The sequence below is a fragment of the Mus musculus genome, chromosome 1 (genome assembly GCF_000001635.26).
Source record: "Mus musculus strain C57BL/6J chromosome 1, GRCm38.p6 C57BL/6J".
Classification (NCBI taxonomy): domain Eukaryota; kingdom Metazoa; phylum Chordata; class Mammalia; order Rodentia; family Muridae; genus Mus; species Mus musculus.
In genome coordinates, this window is record NC_000067.6 from 178,658,730 (window position 1) to 178,678,374 (window position 19,645).

The 19,645-nt window shown below is 45.6% G+C and overlaps 1 protein-coding gene across 1 annotated transcript in view; it reads left to right on the plus strand.

Moving 5' to 3' along the window:
• Kif26b (kinesin family member 26B) overlaps nucleotides 1–19,645 on the plus strand; it is a 403,733-nt gene that overhangs the window by 129,605 nt on the left and 254,483 nt on the right. The window lies entirely within an intron of this gene.

Here is a 19,645-nt window from a genome sequence, read left to right on the forward strand (position 1 = left end):
GGGACCCTAAGGAAAGCAGAGACAGCCTTCTGGATGTTTTGCTCCTGCAAAAAATTGTGTTGTTGTGTAACAGCTGTTGGTACAGTTCTGTGCAGAGCACAGCATGCCCAAGGTCCTGCATTCCATGCCGAGCGCCCAAACAAGCAAACATGCTGTTTGATTAAAAGTATTTGTGCTGTACTTTAAAACATGAAGAGTGATATGGACAGAGAAGGGAGGGGGTCCATCCTCCCCTCCCAAAGATGAGCATGTAGTCTATGGTTTTCCTAGGTTTTTTTGTTTGTTTGTTTGTTTGTTTGTTTCCAATATTTTCCCTTGGAACCACTCAGACCAATTCTGTTCTTCTTTCCTCCCACCATTTTCTCCCAGAAACTTCAGGCAGGAGGTGGGTGAAGTGACCAGTCTAGTTTTTCAGCTGTCCATTCCAATTTGTCAAGATTAGCACTCAGTACTCCAGAGCTGGTGAGCTGAGGATGAGAGGGTAGCCTCCGAGTGAGTGAGTGAGCGAGCGAGCGAGCGAGCAAGCAAGCAAGCAAGCAAGCAAGCAAGCAAACAGCTAACTGAGGCCTTTGTAAGAAGCTGGGGGTAAAGAGGAGGGGGAACGTGAGGGAGGAGCCAACTTAAAGGACTTGGAAAACAGCAATCAGAGATGAAGCATCTAGATTAATGCCTCCCTGAGAAAGAAACAACCAAAAGTACATGTTCCAGGTGTCTGACTGCACTTAAGGTTGTTGATGCCGGAATCTGAAATACAGCTTCCTTGTGGATATTGAATGTCTTAGCAACTTGGTGTGATGCCCTGCAGAAGCTGTAATTATATCTGTGTGGAGGCCACCTGAAGCTTAAGACAGGAGCAGGTTAAATCTGTAAATCACAAGAACTGTTTATAATATGTAAGACTTTGCCTTTGACCCAGCTTTTCCATGGGATGTGAGCTCATTTTTCACTTTGAGCCAAGAGTGGGAGATGATGCCATGAGATTCAGTGAGTGATTCAGGTCTATATCCAAATCAGGGCAGTGGCAGCTAATGTGAACCAAGCAGAGAGTTTTTCATGAATCTCTGTCTGTCTGTCTCAGAGTATGGTGTGTGTGTTATAGATACATGTTTGTGTGCATATGTGTAGTTCACACTTGGACTCGTGAAGGCTAGAAGTTGACATTGGCCATCTTTCTCCATCCCTCTTCATCTTCTCTTTCTGAGACAAGCTCTCCCTGAACCTGGAGCTCATGAGCTTGGCTAGAGTAGCTGGCTGATAATCTCCAGGCACCTGTCTGTCTGTACCTCCCCAGGGCTGGGGTCACAGAGGTGTGCTGCTCCTCATGCCTTTTAAATGGGGCCTGGGGAATCTGAACTCAGGGCCTCACGTTTGAGCGTCGAGCACTTTATCAACTGAGCCATGTCTCTGAGCCCCTTCTTCCACCCTTAGACTTTACAGTTCCCCTCCCCACAGTAGGTTATAGGTAGAGTAGATATTGTCCTCACCACTGACAATTAAACACAAATTCTTTCCTTGTAACGAATACCCCATTCATCAATGACAGGAACCCAGCTGACAACTCCTGTCAGCGTGTGAAAGTTTTGACAGGCTGGAACAGCAATAAAAAAAATCATGAGACATTGACTTACAATTCATGGAACATCAGCCTTCCACCAGCGAAGAACAGGTGGAAGTGTGGTTTGGACTTAGGTGGTGGAATCACAAACACAAACAAACAAACAAACAGAAAGCTTTGTCTATCCCAGCTGTCACAGAGGGTAACAAAGCTACAAGACCCAGAAGGCAGTGTCTGGCCAGTGGGTGCTGAAGGGGTTCCTTAGTGGAGTCTCTGCATGTTCTTGGGAATCTAGCTATGGCCCTGGTTCTGGCCTGCTCAGGTTGGAATCCCTCCCCACCTTTCCTTCCCTCCTATCTCCATTTGTTTCCCCTGCACTTCTGTGTAGAATTTATTTGAAAACAAGCATCCCCACCCCCCTTTGAAAATCACTCCCTTAAGTATCAAGTGTGTAGGCCTGAGGATGGCAAACTCATTCCCAGTGAACAAAAATCTGCCAGGATCCAGACAGCCTTGAGGTTTGTTGAGATGACAATGCCTTAGACATAGCTTTTTCTAAACTTCATGCTTGTCCGTGTCATTCTGCATAAGAATAAACAGGGGGTTCTGCCTCTTTCATGCACATTCCCAATTCCATCTAAAGCATTGCTGACTAGGAGAGATGCTTCATCATATGCACCTTAAAATATGGAGATGTGTGTGTGTGTATGCATGCATTTATCTAATAGTCACGGTAAGTTTTGTGCTCTCTTGGGCATTTCAGCACTGTGTGCTGTTAGATCTTATTGTTAACCTGACACAACCTCAAGTTATCTGGGAAGAGGGAACCTTAACTGAGGAATTCTGTAGATCACATTGGGCTCTAGGCACATCTGTGGCGGCATTGTTTTGATTGTTAATGGATGGAGAAGGACCCCGCCCACTGTTGGCTGTCCTGTCCCTACCCAGCTGGTCCTGGGCTACACAGCAAGCTAGCTGAGCTAGCCAGAGAGTGAGCCAAGAATCAGTATTCCTCCGTGGCTTCTGTTTGAGTTCTTGCCCTTGCTTCCCCCAGTGATGGATTGTGTGACCTGGAAGTGTAAGTCAAACAAACCCTTCCCTCCTCTAAGGTGCTCTGGCTCAACAAGTTTTATCACAGGAAGAGGAAATGTAAACTAGAATACTCAGCCTTTGACCATGGACGTATATCTGAATGTCCTGTGTTGGCTGTTGACTGGAGGGAAAAGAGGCTCAAAGCAATTACCTTAGCTTTGCTTTTTACATTAAAGATGGGGTGAGGTGTCCATGGTCCTCACTCTGTCTGCATCCTGTCTTCAGTTTGTGTGAAGATGGAACCCAGAGCCCCTTCCTGCTGGGGACCCCTCTCCTCCCTCCTATCACCTCTTAGCCTCTACTGACAGTTGTCTGGGGAATGTCAGGACTCGGCACAGCAAGCCTTTCATCCCTGCCTGTGCCTCTTGTCACAGGAAGCTGGAGGTTGGGTCAGTTGTCATCTGCTCTCTACATCCCAACTGCTTACTGTGACAGCGCGGAATGCACATTCCATTATCAGAGAAAGTCTCAGTGCCTTTGGCCTTTCTTCTGTGAGAGCCTTTCATCTTCACTTTGTAACTTCTCAGATCACATCTGTTTTCTCCCGTGCCCTTGACCACCGAGTTTGGTATCTGTTCTTCCTTGCTATTTCCCACTGTTTTTCCCTCAGCTGAAAGGAACAGAGAGAATGGCTTTTGATAAGAACTGGATTTATTTGGAAGCAAGCAGATCAGCACCCATCTTTCTACTGGAATACAAAAATGATGTCAAATTAACTTTCAAGTTAAAGAAAAATTAATAGAAGTGCTCTTTTAAAAAGTATATATATCGTTGTCATCATCATCATTGTCACATCATCATCATTGTGTGTGTGTGTGTGTATGTGATGTGTGTGTGTGTGTGTGTGTGTGTGTGTATGTGATGTGTGTGTGTGTGTATTCTAAGCCAACTGTGGAGGTATTGATCTTCGACCTTTTTCTCTGCCCTCACTCCATGTGACCCAACCCCCTTTCATAATTTTAGTACTTTTATCATTGACTTCCTCAACTATGCCTCCATTCCAAATTTCATCCCTGAATTTGACTTAATAGCTTATTGGTCCATTTGTGCTGCTATAATGTAAATCACAATCCTGGTGACTTATAAGCAACAAGTTCATGTTTTCAGAGGTCTGAGGACTGGGGAATTGAAGATCAAGGCAGATTTTATCCTGTTTTTATATGTCATCTCCTCCCTGTGTCCTCCCATGCTGGAAGGGTGTGGGAGCTCTCTGGGGCCTCTGTTATAGTCCTCGTGCCCTTGGGTCCTGGCCACTTTGCAAAGGTCCAAGAGCATAGTGATCATCTGAATGTCAACTGAATGGATTTGGGGGGCATTTGTTGGACGACAGCAGTCCCACTGAGCTCTTCTCCGCCATTTTCCTCTTTATTTGTTCCACTGTAGCCAGGCTGGCTTTTTGCTGCTCCTAAGCACAATGGCTGTCTCAGGCCAGAGCCTTGGAATGTACCTACTTCTTTGCCTGGCCCTCTTCTTCAAAGAGCTGGTTGTAGCTCACAGCAACTCCTTTCAGGTCTCCCTTCACAGAGAGGCCGCCTGTGCCCCTCACTCTGATTCCAAAAGCCCCCTTTCCTCTGCCTGCCTTATTGTTTCCCATGTTTCATGTGGGCTGGGCCACCTCCGATCATTTACTCCATGTTAGCATGGCTAGGCATTGCTTATTTGACCCATTACTGTTTCTAGGGGTTCAATACATTAATTTCCATAGTATCCCATGCTTTTATCACCACAGGAATGCATAGCTGTATGCTTCCAAAACTCCATGAGCTGAGTTAGGTTTAAATGTTTTTTTCTTTGATTGTAAATTTATTCCCATTTAGAGACTGAATAAAATAATGAATATGTAAGCGAATCATATTTCCTCCCTTATTAAGTTTTCAGACACATATAAATGTGCCTAAACCTGTAATAAAAGATTCCAGAAGATTTTATAACATGTTTTTTAGTTGATGGTGGTTATAAATAGGAATGGTTTAAATAACATTAACAAGTTATGGTCTGGCTAAAGGGCCATCATATTTCGAAGAGGAAAACATCAATAATCTTACTTTACTACTTTCCCAAACCTTTGAAATACATAGAACTCATTAATGTTGAAGCATTTAATAGAAGCAAAAGAAAACAACAAAAATCCACTGTGATAGTAACTGCCAAGAGTTTAAAGGTTTTTTTTAATAATGCCTCAACAATATTGGATTAATGAATTAGCTTCTCAGAAAAAAGGCTGGACTCAGTTAACATAAATTGGGTTCTACTATTTGCAGAAGCAGCAACTAAAATTCTGCTTGTAAATAATACTAGGGAAAGATCTGGAATGAATCAAGCCGCTGTCACAGCTGGGCTGTGTTTTCAGCTCTCAAACACAGGAGAATTAATATTGACTATAACTGTATTTGAAGCTCAAAGAACACAAAAAAATGAAGTCCTTTGAGAATAAGCTTTTGTACAAATTCAGCAGGGAACCACATGAGAAAGCACTTTCCAGAGACAGACTCCCAAAGGCTTTGTCTAGGAACAGTTTTAAAGTCTTGTGGGACACCTCTTGGCCCTGCCATTGTGAGTAGACAGTCCTGAGTACAGTTTGTATATAATTGCCACAGTCTTTTCCCTAAAGATAGGGGATTCAGGCAGTGCTTGTGAAGTCAGCTGGCCTGGTGCTGCTGGGTTGGTGGACACAATAAGTTCTGGTCAAGGGCAGCTCAGCAGGTCCAGAGCTATGTACTGTCTGTCTGTCTGGGAACAGTCCCAGGACTGCAGAGTCCTTGAATGTAAGCTCTTGCCAGGCTGAAGCTTTTCTTTGTGGAGGCAGTTCCTGGAGAGTCCCAACCATCTCCGGATAGACAAGGCCAAGAAGCACAGAGAAGTGGACCTTTAGGTGGCTGCATGGCTCTCAGGAGACACCGTAGCCCACTCTGAAGCACACCCTGTTTCAGACCGTAGAGACTGCCAGTAATCTCTAAGAATGGGGTGGTAATACTCTCAGGCCTACCACTTTCCTGTCCAACGTGCACTTTCCCAAACCATCAAGGCCCAAACAAGGCTTCACAGAGCTTTCTTCCAGATGCAAATGTCCTGGTGCACTGTGGATGTTCTATTGTTCTGCACCCTGAGGGCTGCTCAGGCTTGCTTCTCAGAACCACTCAGGGCTGGGCTCTGGGAAAAACTGCTGGTTAGGCAGGCCTCTTGTTTAATGGGAACATCTCTTCTAGTCTGCAGCCAGAGCATTCATGGTTCAGTTCTTCCTAGATGCAGAGACTCTGGGCAACCATCTCTAAGTCATCTATTCTCTTGGCTTGCCTCTGAAGTGGCTTCTAGCAGACAGTTGGATGGCAGGAGACTGTTGGTTTTTTTTTTTTTTTTTTTTTTCTGGAAAGTTCCATTCGTCTGCCCGGCCACCTCAGCAGTAAGAGGAAGTGGCAAGGAAGTGACTTGTCACAAGTGTTTTGTGACTGTGGGCACAGTATTCTAATGTGGGTGCTAATAAAGACCAGGCAGATCATGAGCTGTGGTAGTCTTTGTCTGTTTTGACCCATCTGTGTGGTACTTAGCTGAAAGCTTGCCTCTGGCCAGACATGGGGTCAGCAAATGGAGAGGGACATTGTACCAGGCTTGGCACTTGCATCTTGGCCCTTCATACTTGAATGCTTACTTGGGTGGTCTCTTTGCTGTTCTATGTCACCTCTTCTGATACGTAGGCCTTGAACCATTAGCTGCAAGCTGAGCCATGCACCATCAGGCCTGGCTTACATCCCAGCTGTGCTTTTTTGAATATTAAGCACAGGAAAATCTTAGCATCTGTAAGAATGGCATGCTGTGTTTGCAGGGCCCATCATACAGTACTTTTGTGTCTGTGATCTATTCCATCTTCATGTAAATGCCCAGGGAAGAGGAGTCTACTTGCCTGTTTGATAAGGAAATTCAGACCTGAAGAACTGAGTGAGGCAGATGCTGGGAAGGTAGTTCAGTAGGTAAAGTGCTTGCTGCAGGAGGCTCAGGGCTAGGCTTCAGAGCCTTAGAAACCCATGTAAATGCTGGGTGTGTCTAGTGGCCTGCATGTGATTCCAGCCTCAGAAGACAAAGACAGAATTCCCTGGACAAACTGGCCATGGTGACGTTGTTGAGCTCTAGATTTGAGTGAGAGACTGCCTCGATGGCTAGAAATTAAGAGCAATTGAGGGTGATTCCTGACAGCAACCTCAGGCTTCCACATTCATGCCCACACACATGTACACATGAATGCCCACACACATGTACACATGAATGCCCACACACATGTACATATGCATGCCCACACACATGTACACATGCATGCCCACACATTCATGTGTGCACGTATATGTGCGCACGTGAGCGTGTGTACACACACACACACACACATTTGAAAAATGATAAAGAAAGATTGAATGACTTACCACAGTGATCAAACTGGAAAATAGCAAAGCTTAAGCCTTAAACTAAAACCTAGGTGTTCAGAATGAAGTCCAGAGCTATTTACTGAGTCCCCACATGCAGAGGGCAGACTGCTTTCTCTCTGGAATCTTTAATTGTAGTGTGTTTTGTAATATCCATAAACTTTAGAACTGCGTTAGCTTTGTGACATGGACCAAAGGAATGCACAAGTCGACACTAAACAAGCGAGGAATGACCGACGCTGTTGAATGAAGAGGTGTGAGTGAACGTGCAAGATGAATGACTAGAGAACTCGACAAAGCTTTACTTGCCCTCATATTGGAAAGCTCTGCACTGTAAAATGCTACTGTACAGTTTAGGACTGTGACCACGTGCAGCATGTCACACCTAAGCTTTTCCTCTCTTCTGATAGATGGTGAATGTGAACAGACGGAGTCAGGGTCACACCAAGGGTGTTGATAAATCCACAAGCAAAAGTCAAAATCAAGACCTATTTAAGAAGGTCTTGTCTGGTATGATCTCCCCCCCCCCCCTTTACAGTTCCCTAGAACATACTCAGGGCAGAGTTTTGTGCTAGATTTTTGGTTTGGATTTTTCGCCAGACTACGTGAATCACGATAAACATTTTACGGCCCTCCCTTTTCAAGATCAAGCTGGAAGTGTGACAGAGGCAGGCTTGGAAGAAGACTGAGTTTTCTTCCTGTGTTTGAAAATCTTAATTTTCAGCCAGACCTTTTCCCAAAAGCTTATTGTGGAAGGAAGGAGGATCGCTGAGTCTCGGGAATTTGATTGGTGGAATGCAGGAATAAAGAAATGACAGGTATCAGACATTTGGAAATCTGGAATTGAGTGGGCTGTGCTTGCTTTGATGGGTGGCACCTATTACACAACCCAGTTTCTCAAGTCGTTCATTACATACAGCACACACGGAGGAGGGGCTAAGCTAGTCTCAGCGGGAGGTCTTTGTAGGGGATCAGTCTCAGGCTGCAGTCATCCATCCATCCATCCAGGAGGAGGAAGCTGTGGTTGCTAGCTTTTGCACACATTGTTCAGTTGTTCATTAATCCTAGCACTTGGACCAGAAGGTGGCTTTGCCATTTCCATGGATCTGAGACATTGGGGTCGTTGCCCATGTCCGTGTCAGCAATACACTTGGGACTTCATCTTCTCCCCACAGAGGGTAAGGAGTGACCTCTAGATTTATGTAGTCCTTCTTCCTCAAATAAGTGTGCATGAGTTTGGTGATGGAGGACCTCAGAAGTAGGTTTAGAGAAGTTGTTGGTTCTAGTACAGGCATCTTGTGCCAGGTTTTGATGGGATGTTCTAACTGCGGTTCCAGGGTATGCTAAGCCATTTCTAGTGTATCAAGGATGGAGATACTAACATGCAATGAGGGCTAGGGATGGGTGAATGGGTAAGGTGGTTTCTAGTAACCATGTAAAAGCTGGGTGCAATAGCATAGTCTATAATCACTGCCTGTGGGGAAGCAGAGGCAGACAGATCTCTGGAGCTCATTGGCCAGCCAGGCCAGCCAAATAAATGAGCATTGGGTTTAGTGAGACCCTTTCTCAAAACACAAAGCAGAAAGGTGCTGAGGAGGGTACCACTGGTCCCTACATGCACGCAACACTTGCTCATATAATCATAGTATATAACACACGCACACACACACACACACACACACACACACACACACACACACACGTATTGTTCAGCTCTGGCCTCTAAGGCTCTCTAAGGGTCTCCTCCAGCCTTGGGCATTTAGGTCAGAGTCTGTGATTTCCCTCAAACAAAGCAAAGCCAGCACAGGCCTGGTAAATGGTCTGAGCTACGTAAATGTGGGTTTGTTATTTTGAAAGAACAAAGAAATTCTTGGTGTCTTCTGTCACCAAATTACATCTTCAGATGACTTTGTCTTCTTGTGGCACTGCTTTTCTTTCTCCAGAAGGGAAACTGCACAGTTACCATGATGGGAAGTCTGGCCAGAGGTTTGAAATTATCTTATAGACAAAGCCACCTCCGTTGTCCCCGTTGTTACCCTGGGCAAGAGACAAATGTAAATAACAGACTCCAGAAGCCGTCCTTGAAGCTATGTACCAAATCCACATTTTTAAGTGACCAAGAACTGGGACTCCAAGTCCTTTCCACTGCACGCTTGCCTAGAAACAGCTGGTGGCTCTCTGAGCCACGACACTGTCATCAGGAAGGGAACTGTCTATAATGCCAGTGAGAGGGAAGAATAGGGGCTGGGACGAGTGTCCAGGATGTGACTTCTACCAGCGTGTGGGGCTTATAGTAGTCTGAGGGTTGTCATACACCCTCCAAACCCAGCTTCACTGCCAGCTTCCGCTGGAGCAGAGCATTAAGGGAATGAGCCATGTAGAGTTTAGTGTTTTATGTCCAAGGAAAATCAAGGACAGAAACCTAGGCTGTGTGTCTGGGTATAAAATACCTGGCCTCCTTTACCTTGCAAGAGACTTTCCTCCACTGAGAGTCATGTGGAGGGATCCTGTGAAGTTCAAAGGTTAGGGTTTCTGCCATGACATAAAGTTATTTGGGGATAGGTAGTTATGTATTAAGGTCAGAGAGGGGCGCATTCTGTGCTCTGTAAGGTACAGAGGTTAACAACAGGTTAACAGGTTTGTCTCTACCCACTAGTTGTCACTACCTGGTCTTAGTTATGACAGGAAACAAACAAAACAAAGCAAACGAATAGTTTTTAAATGTCCTGTGGTCAGAACAGCAGTGCCTGCCACCATTGGCAGCCTGAAGGGACTGAGTGAGGAAGCTCCGTGGTGCTGTTCTGTCCTTAGCCTTTGTACTGAGCTTAAGAACCCCTTGCCATGTCTGGAATGTTCTTTGTAAAGAGCGGTCACCTGGCATTAAGTTTCTCACAGGAGACAGAGTCACACATGAACCAATGAGACCCCTGTCCTTTCTCCCCTCCTTATGTCTGTGGCCCTTTCCTCCCCTCCCTCTGTGACCTCCCGGAGGGCTCGTTAGCTCTTGAGTTCCAGAGCCCTTCTTCCAAGATTCCACCAGGTGCCCAGTGTGCGTCTAAGGGAAGACAGGGCCTGCCTGCTGAGGGGTTGCTCAGGCAGGGGGCTGTGGTGAAGCAGCATCTTGACCAAGGTGACTAGACCCCTCCTGTACTGTCAGGACACTGAAATGTCTCAGCCTGGTTACCACTTTGAGAACAGACTCCAGGGGGGCCAAGACTAGAGGTTGCCACTGAGATGAAACCTTATGGCATGCTTTCTGCCTCCTGGAAACTGGCTGTGATTGTGGAGATAGAACACGCATCTCTCTCATAAGGAAGTATTTGCTGAGTCCCATGACTCAGAACAGACTGACGCTGTGGCCTAGCAAGAATGAGCGTGTGTGTGTGTATGTGTGTGTGTGTGTGTGTGTGTGTGTGTGTCCGTCCATTAAAATGTACACTTTGACACATTTGGACACAAGTGCACACACCCACAAAGGTATCCTCAGTGACAATAATGAGCAAACCTTTAACCTCCAAAAGTATACTATGGGTTCAAGTGGAGGGAAGAAATGTTACTAGGGCGGGGACCTCAGTAGAGTCATAGAGATGGTGTGTCAGGGAAGAGGGTTACAAGGACTTTTGTGGGACAAAGGGGAGCCATGCTGATCCTATAGGGAGATACCCTGAGCTGCCAGGTCAGGTTGTGACAGTCAGCTTGAGGAGGTAGGTGAAGGCTGGAGTGCTGGGCCACAAGCACCAGCTCTGGGGGAGCTGTTGAAGCAGTCAGATCTGCTCTGGAATGTGGTCAGAGCAGAACTTTTTAGCATTTTATTCTTTAAATCCCCATAACTACATTTTAGGAGTTTTCCATTTTTGTAGTAAATCCAGGAAAATGTAGCCAAGTACATTGGCTCAGTGTTTCATACATAGAAAGCAGTGAAAGGGAGAACCATAGACAGTTAATAGATTTTAAACAGCCCCATGCAGCCAGAGTGTCGCACAGAGTGGGTGTACTTCCGCTGCACCTGGCTGTGGTGCCCTGCACCTACACAGGATCAAGCCTGTGATGGGTTTCAGTAACTGGAAATAAAAATAATCTAAGTAAAATTCAGCATTCAGGTGCCTTTTCAGTATACTCGTGTGTGTGTGTGTGTGTGTGTGTGTGTGTGTGTATACATGCTCTCTCTCTTTCTTTCTCTCTCTCTCTCTCTCTCTCTCTCTCTCTCTCTCTCTCACACACACACACACACACACACACACACACACACAGAGTGATGAAATTGACTCTGCATGTGAATATAAGGCCAGAGGTCAATCAGTGTTGAGTATACACTCTCTACTTCATTTTTTGTGACAGTGTCTTTACTTTATGAGGAGTTTGACATTTTGGCTAGAGTGGCTCTCTAGAGAGTCCCCTGGAATCCACCCATCGAGATGCCCCAAAACCCAGGATTACAGATGTGGGCTGCTGCTCCTGGCTCTTACATGGATGCTGTGGGTCTGAACTTGGGTTCTCGCTCTTGTACAAGGAAGCCCTTTACTCCTGAGCCATCTCCCTGTCCCATGTGACTCCTTTGAAGAGACTAATGGTAACCACTTTTCAGTTGACCAGTTCCAGTGAAAATCATAGGCTCAGCTGCCATAGAAACCAACAACTCTTAGATGAGTTGAACCTTTAAAATAGAGAAGAAACTAGGCGCCATTCAAAGAGCAGCCCAAGAGATTTGAGTTAAGTCCTCAACTTCTCCAGTTATAGAGGCTGGTACCTGAGATTTTATATGTGTGTATATATGTACATATGTGTGTGTATGTACATATACATGCATAAGTATAATTTTCCCTTTTTGTAGTTATAAAAACAGTCTCAGTTCTTCTGGATAAAGTAAAATGTAAGGTAATTGCCACCATTATCACCACCACTGCCACTTTGAGGGTGTGGGAGATAGCTCAGTGGCTTGCTGAATGAGCGTGAGGACTGGAGTTTGGGTCCACAGCATCTACATGAATGACGGCAGGTGTGGTACCCTGCCTGTATCCCAATGCTTGGAAGGTGGAGATCAGAAGAGTGAGCTGGCCAACCAGCCAGATAAGTTGGGTAGTTCCAGGTTCAGGCAGGCTTCAGTACATAATGTGTAGGGTGACCAAAGAAGATGACCGATATCAACCTCTACCTACATGCACACACACGTGCATGACCACTATTCACCTGTGCCTATGCATGTGTGACCACACACCCACGTATGCCACAGACACACACTTTCAGTAATGATAACAATAAAAAATAGAATTCTCCCTTTTCTTTTAAAGTAGGAAGATATTATTGTTATTCTTCTTCAGTAACTTTAAATATGATTTATTCAATGTCTCTTACATGACATGGTTGTGAATTATTTCTAATGCTTACAACTCTATAATCTGGGTGATTTGTTTTCACTTAGCAGTTGACAGAATCAAGGATCAGATGAATTGCAGAGTCCCAGGTTCAGACAGGTCTCGATATATAATGTGTTGGCTGATCCAGGAAGATGACCAATGTCATCTGGCTTCTAGGAGCCAGGACAGAACATCTTTCTATGCTTGTACCTTTCTTCTTCTGCATTCTAGTTTTGACAGAATGGCTCTGTTTGTTTATTTGATTTTCTCAGTGGGTGTTTCTCACCCCCATCTCTGGGTGTATTCTGGGACATTCAAGAGCCCGGTGGTGGCATGGGCTCAGTTCTAGTGACAAGGGAGGCATGTGATGTCCTGTGGTAAAAGACACAGCACATGCATGCAAGCACGTCTGTCTGTCTGTCTGCCTGTCTGTCTGAGCAGAGAGTGCTTGTTTACATTTTCCTTATCCTGTTAATTGCTTGCTACCTGCCTTGGTGCAGCCGAGCTCCACGCATGTGGAACAGTCGTTCCCACTGAAGCTGCACACTCATGCTGGGGAGGCTCACATCTTTGCAGTGGTCCAGAGCAGGATGGCACAATCATGACATCTCAGCCTAATTTAGTTTCTTATGTAAAACAACTTTGGTCTGACATTTAACATTTCTCCCTTCGGTGGGTTTTTTTTCCCCTTTTGTCTCTCTGAGCTCATTACCCAGCATGTCTTTATACCTTTACACACACACACACCCACACACACTCACCAGGATTCATATTCATGTGCACAGCAATATATGATCTTCATTACTGGGGAAGTGCCACTAGCTCACAGAACAGACTAACAATGGTGGCAAATCCTGGGTCCAGGAAAGGTAGCCAGAAGTTTCTATTGAGGTTGTACATTAATGAAGTAGAACTGTGAGCAGCCTCTCTCAAGCAAGCTTCTTGCTGGGAGAATGTGTCCCCTGCCAATCAGAGGGACCCGCTGCTCAGGGACAGAGCCCTGGAGGCTGGGCACCCTTCCTACAAAGAGCAACCGCACATCATGGCTTCGTCCAACATGCTAATTCATTCCCTGGCTTATCTGCAGAGGTAGGCAGAGTCATCATCTGTTGTCTGGGAATTCCAGGAACAGCAGGAATGGAGGCTACAGACTTGGCTTTTCTCTGTTAATTCTTGCTGAGTAGATCCAACAACACCAAGGGTGAGGGAGACTCTGGCCAATATTCCTCTTTAGATCCCGCTCCTCACTTCCACCCGAGCCTCCGCTTTAAAAATCGTCACCATCAAACCCCTGTGGAAAATGACATGGAAATTCAGGGAAGCTCAAAAGCCATAAAAGGCAGAAACTTCTTGTGGGAATATGTGTTTGAAGGGGTGAACCACTCTGGTTTCCAGTGTTTAAAGTGCCCTTGCTCACAGGGTGAGCAAGCTATGGCCACACTCTCTTGAAGTAGAAACCTCACTTCTCCGAGAGAGACACTGCATCCAAATATTTGGACTCTGATGGGAACGGGCTGTTATCCTTAGGTCTACTTGACTTAAAGTTGGTTATCTATTGATTCACAAATGTTCAATCTCATAATTTACCTTCAGAAGACTCATTAATAAGGACACCTGCCTTGGTCAAGACAGAGCAGCCATAAAGAGCACCTGGGGAGAAAGGACACTCAGCAGGAAAGGTGACAGGGTGGGAGTGCAAACTCTAGGCCAGGGGGTGGTGTTCTCCCGGAGTGTGAAGGCAAATCCCCTTGATCTGAGAAGCTGCCTGCTGGGCAAAATAAAACATTGTATTCTCAGGGCCCTATGGTCTTTTCCAAGCCTCAAGGGCCAGTTGTTTATGGAGGGAGAGACTTCAGGAACAAAGTGGCAAGAAACTGCCTTTGAAGAACAGCTTAAATCTTGTGCAGTCTGTCTCTAGAGGCCTCGAGAGTAAGAAACCAGGAGCAAACATCACCAGGAATTTGTACAACACATGCTGGATGCTGACTCCAGCTGTTGCCTTCATCACAGACCCAGAGGCTTCGGAGGAACACATGCAAAGCACTCTTGGCTAAAACAGAGCACGGAATCACCTTGCCCTCAACAGTGGCATCAGCGTTTATTGCTAAGCAACCGATCCCGAGGAGACTGAAATACAGAACAGAAAGCAACCAGGAGCATCCATAAACACCACCGTCTGCCTGGCCAGGCTTTTCTTGCCTGAGCCCTGCAGATTCTGCAGCCCTCATTACAGGTCCCTCATCCATTGAAAATCTACTACCACCTGCTTGCTAGGGGCCAACCTCAGTGAACCACTAACTGGAATACTGATCCAGAATTTCTCAGCTGTAATGATGATCATGGAGTAATGGTTTAAGTCCATTCTATGTAAAGGTCTAGAAATTTAGGAAAGAGATGAAAAGATTAGCTGAGGCCCGAGAATCTATTAATATCAAGGCAGAAGCAGTAAAAGGAGATTGGCCACATGAGGCCCTTCAGTCAGGCACAATGGTTATGACTGGGAAGAGTTCTGAGCCTGAGAGTCAAATGCTTCAGTGTCCCTTCAGCCAGCTGGCTGTCACTGTAGCAAATACCAGAGATGACCAAGTTAAAATTAGAAAAAGTATTGTGGTCTCATGGTTCATACACTTCATGGTCAGTGGGCTACTGCTCTTTAGCTCTCCCGGGAGGGTATCAGACAGCAGTGTTGGGGAATCCATGTCAGAGTAAACCTGATCACTTCCCCACCAGGAAATGAAAGGGGTGGGAAGGGGCCACAGTCCCTTTCAAAGGCCTCTCCAGATATCTTAATGACGTCTGGCTAGGTCCTGCCCCTTAAAGGCCACAGCAGCACTCTTACTTAGCTCATGAGACTGGGGGAACATTTAAGATGCATAGAGATTTATTTATAAAAAGCAAAGGAGAGATGGTCATTGGATGAATTTGTTATTCAGTGGCTTTAACCTAGAGTGCACCCGTATCATTCATTCATTCCTTCCTTTACTCACTCACTCATTCATTCGCTTCACAAGTGTTCTTGTGAGATTCCTGTGTAAAAGGTAGTGTGCTAAACATTGAAGGACTTAAAAGCCAAAGGAATAGTTTCTCTTTCACAGCTCAGAGTCCAATGGAGAAGTAACTGTGTAATTAAACACGACCAACAGGCACCTAGGCCTTGGAATTGAAGATTGAAAAAGGAGGGATGATGGCATCAGATGTGTATTTTACTACAACTATTGTAGGGGTGGAGGGAAGTCATGACTAGGTGTGAGGAGACCATGTGACCAGGTGAAGGGGGGGATGCTAAATGCATTAACATGGCTGTGGGAATCAGAGAGAAGGCTAGCCTGGAGCATGGAGGCAGCAGCACAAAGAGGATAGACAGGGTGAGGCTTTCTAGAAACTTCCATTTAGAAAGTTTGGTGATTGGATGTGAATGAAAAGCAGACAAAGACGATTTTAGATTTCTACCCTGAGTAGGGTAGCTAATTATGTCATTTGCTTAGAGAGTGATTACGGGAGTGAAAGAAGATTTTGGGACAAAGGGATTTAGTATGGAGTTGTCATTTTGAAGGATGGTTTTGAATGGGTATATTGCAGAAGCTGAATAGGCAGGGACAGAAAAGCCGGAATTCCTAGACACCGTGGTAATGATGTGTATGGTCATTGAGGCCAGGATCACGGGGGTAGTTACCTGTGGGAATTAAATCTCCCAGATATATGACCCAGTCTAAGGGAGTCATCAGACTGAGAGAGTACCCCATAGGTTAGAACAGGAGACACGTTTCTCGAAATCCCCCTGGAACAAGCAGCAAAGCAATTATGGCACCCAACAGCCACACTATGGAGTTCCCTTTGTTCCTTTGTAGTCATTACAAACTGTGACAGCTTAGATGCGTGAACGTTAACTTCACTACCTCCTTCCTTCTGAGGACTATCACCAGGTACTCAGACATCTTTTCAAATTCCTCTTCATGTGAGAGATGAGACAAAAAATAATTTTTGCATATTTTCTTTGAAAGATAAGAGTACTTTGAGCTTTAAAATTTAGGCTAAAATATTGCATAGGTGCCAAAGGCTCGTTTTCATATGTGCTGAAGTAAAAATGGAGGTGATAAAATCGAGGTTCTGCCTGTGTGTGGTTTATGCTGCTCCAATTTGATGATTTTCTGAGGTCATAAGGTGGGTCAGAGGCAGAACAGCACACGTATCTCAATGCCCATAAGCAAGGCAGATGTCAGACTAGGGGGCTAGCTCTCTATCTCTGGCTTTGCTAATGTAGTAGTTCCTCTTATATTCATCTTCTGAGCCCTCAGTCCTCTCTGTGTCCATGTCAGGAAAGGCCAGCAAGTATATGCTGTCTACAGCTTCCTTCTCTGTTTGCTTCTACCTCCAAATGACACTGACTCCTCTCTGTCTTAGCATATGCAGAAGGCAATGACTATTGACCCTTCCTCTTTGAAGTCTTCAGTCAATCTAAAACATTTATAGTGTGCAGAAAAGCCCTAGAAAGACATGTTGGTTCCCGAATATGTCTCTCTGCACTTGTTGAAACCTAAGGATGGTACTAGCTATCGTAGGGCTTTTGAATCAAGAGCTGCTTAAGTGAAGAGACAGCTCTTGGTTACCAGCCAGCAACTGATGACTCATTATCCTTCCTCTTCTGGAGATAGCAGTGGGTCACTGGCAACTTCTTGGCAGCCTGAGCCAATATATTAGAAATAGGCCCAGCTGTGGCATTAGCCGGTTTGCTGGCTGTCTTAGGTCTGGTATTGGTTGTAGGTGGAAAAGAGTGTTAAGGATCTAGAGCCCTCAAAGATGGCTTGTAACTCAAAGAGCTACAGAGTTTCATAGTGTGCCTGTGTTGATGGATCCTGGAGTCACCTCAGATTAGACTAGAGGGGCAGGAGAAGGGTGTGGCATTTGATAATCTAGAAGCCAAGAAGGCCTCCTGGATGTGACCTCACATAGGACAGGAGTTGTCCATAGCTTCACAGCTTGGTGTACTGATTGGCACTTTGGAAGCTTATCAATTTAAAACATATCAATTTGTTAAATGTTGGAAACTGAGTTATAAATAGTAACAGGCTGAATATAGAAGGGATTACTTCAGGGAAGGGCAGTAAAAGTCAAAGACAGGGGTGAAGGAGTTTTCAGAATCAGAGTTGCTCATGAGCTCTGGAGGGCAGATGTGTTTCTGTGTCAATCAAATTTAGAACCTACGCCTAGCACTCCAAATCCAAAATACCACGAAGTCTGCACATGACTTTTCTTGTAGCCACAGGCTTACTGTAATATGTCTTCCTTATGATTGAGTTAACAATGGTAATATTTTAGGCAGGTCTTATGTAACCAGCGTGGCCTGGAACTCACTCTATATCTGAGAATGATCTTAAACAGTTGGTCCTTCTACCTCCCCTTCCTGAATCCTGAAACAGAAGGCTTCCATTACCACTTCAGGTTTATATGGTGCCCTGGGTCAAACCCATGGCTTTGGGCATGTTTGCCAAGTGCCCTACCAATTGAGTTACCCAGCAAAAGCATTGAAGATAAGCAATTAGAGGTTTCTTGAAGCCCAGGAGATTATTAGTGACTGGAAAGCATATGCTGTTGACTGTGGAGTCTGTTAAACTGCCCTTCTCAAGAGCGTGTGCAGATAGATGTCTTCTCAGATTATATTAAACTATGCAGTAGAATGTGGGAATGACCTAGACAATGGTGGAATGACCAAAGGACAAAATACCTCATGAGCATTTAAAGTAACATTTGAGAGTGGTATTTGTTGATGGGGAAGTTTTCTTATGTAATGTCATGTGGCAAAGCAATAAACTATTTCGTGACATATGGGGGGGCATATAAATGCCTTTTGAATTAAATGAACATTTCCTATAAAACTGTGAAAAGCCCACACGGATGTGTTCTTTGACTCTTGAAGTGAACAATCATGGACAAGTGAGTAGTCAAGACGGTCCACAGTACAGCGCAGGTTGTATCCAAAAGGATCTGCTTTTGTGGTAAACTGAGGTGACAGTCTCCTCTAGAATGGCCCCCTCAGGGGTTCTTTCGGGTCCCACATGCTTTTGAGCTGTGATTAAGGACTGCCTGGACAAAGCAGCTGTCACCGAGCAGGCCCCCACAGTGAGCCTTGTCTGGTTTGCAAGGCTTTTCCAGGCGGAACCCAATCATCTCAGCCTCCCAGCGCTCCAGCCACTTTATAGGCCGCCTTGAGTTTCTGCCTCCCGAGCCTTGCTCGATGCTGCTCTGTGAAGAGGCCTCTTGATTTATTAATCAATTAATCAGTGCACACCGAGGAGCTGCTCAGGGTAGTTAAACAGGGAAAACAAAACGCTGGGGTCCATCACGCAGACAGATTGTGATTAGGAACAAACCTCCCACTGACCGATCTTCCTGCCCACCATGGCTGCATGGCTGCCCCGAGTTACCTTTCAGACATGCTACTCCGTCCAGATGGGCCTCAGATCTATAAAACTGACACTGTTTTTCTGAAGGGTGATATATATATGTATTTTTGCATCCTTGAAGAAAATGACTCCAAAGATGAGCCTCATTCATTCCTCATAATAACTGTTGAGCCTTGCAAACTCTGCCAGGCCCCAAACATGCTGTGGTGGGTCTGTTCATCTGTGCATGGGCAGAGCTGTGCCATCCCACTTTCCCCACGAGGGAAGAAGTCCTAGGGCTGAAAGGATAGCTCAGCAAAGGCAGGGCGCAGTGGCTGCATGACTGAGGAGAGGTTCCGTGTGCTGAGTGCCTTATCTAAGGGTACATGGGACTCCCAAGGTCATAAGGAAATACTTTCACACCCATTTGCATCACCAGGGCTGTTTCTTCATGTAATCTAGTTTTTGTGGAAGTTAAAGCAAATGAGAGTCAGAGTGCTCACTACCCCCACTTCTCTCTCAGCTATGACCTCAGAGCATGAGATACAGGAGTGAGGGTTGGGACAGAGGCCTCACGTCATAGCCCAGGCTAGGCTGGAGCCTACAGTAGTCCTCCTCAGCTCCTCTAGAGCTGCCATTTACAGGTGTGAGCCACTCCACCTGGCTGATGAGTTTTCAGTAGTAGTTTTAAGTAAAACTTGTGGGGGAAGCATCTTGGATTGGTCAGGAAATGAGAACAACAGTCCAGAAGATTGGGTGGGGGGGGTGGTCCTCATGAGGCCAGTGACAGGTCAGAGTTTGCTGGCAGAGGTGTGCTGGCTGCTGGAGCAGGCTGGATCCTGGTTCTAGAATCTA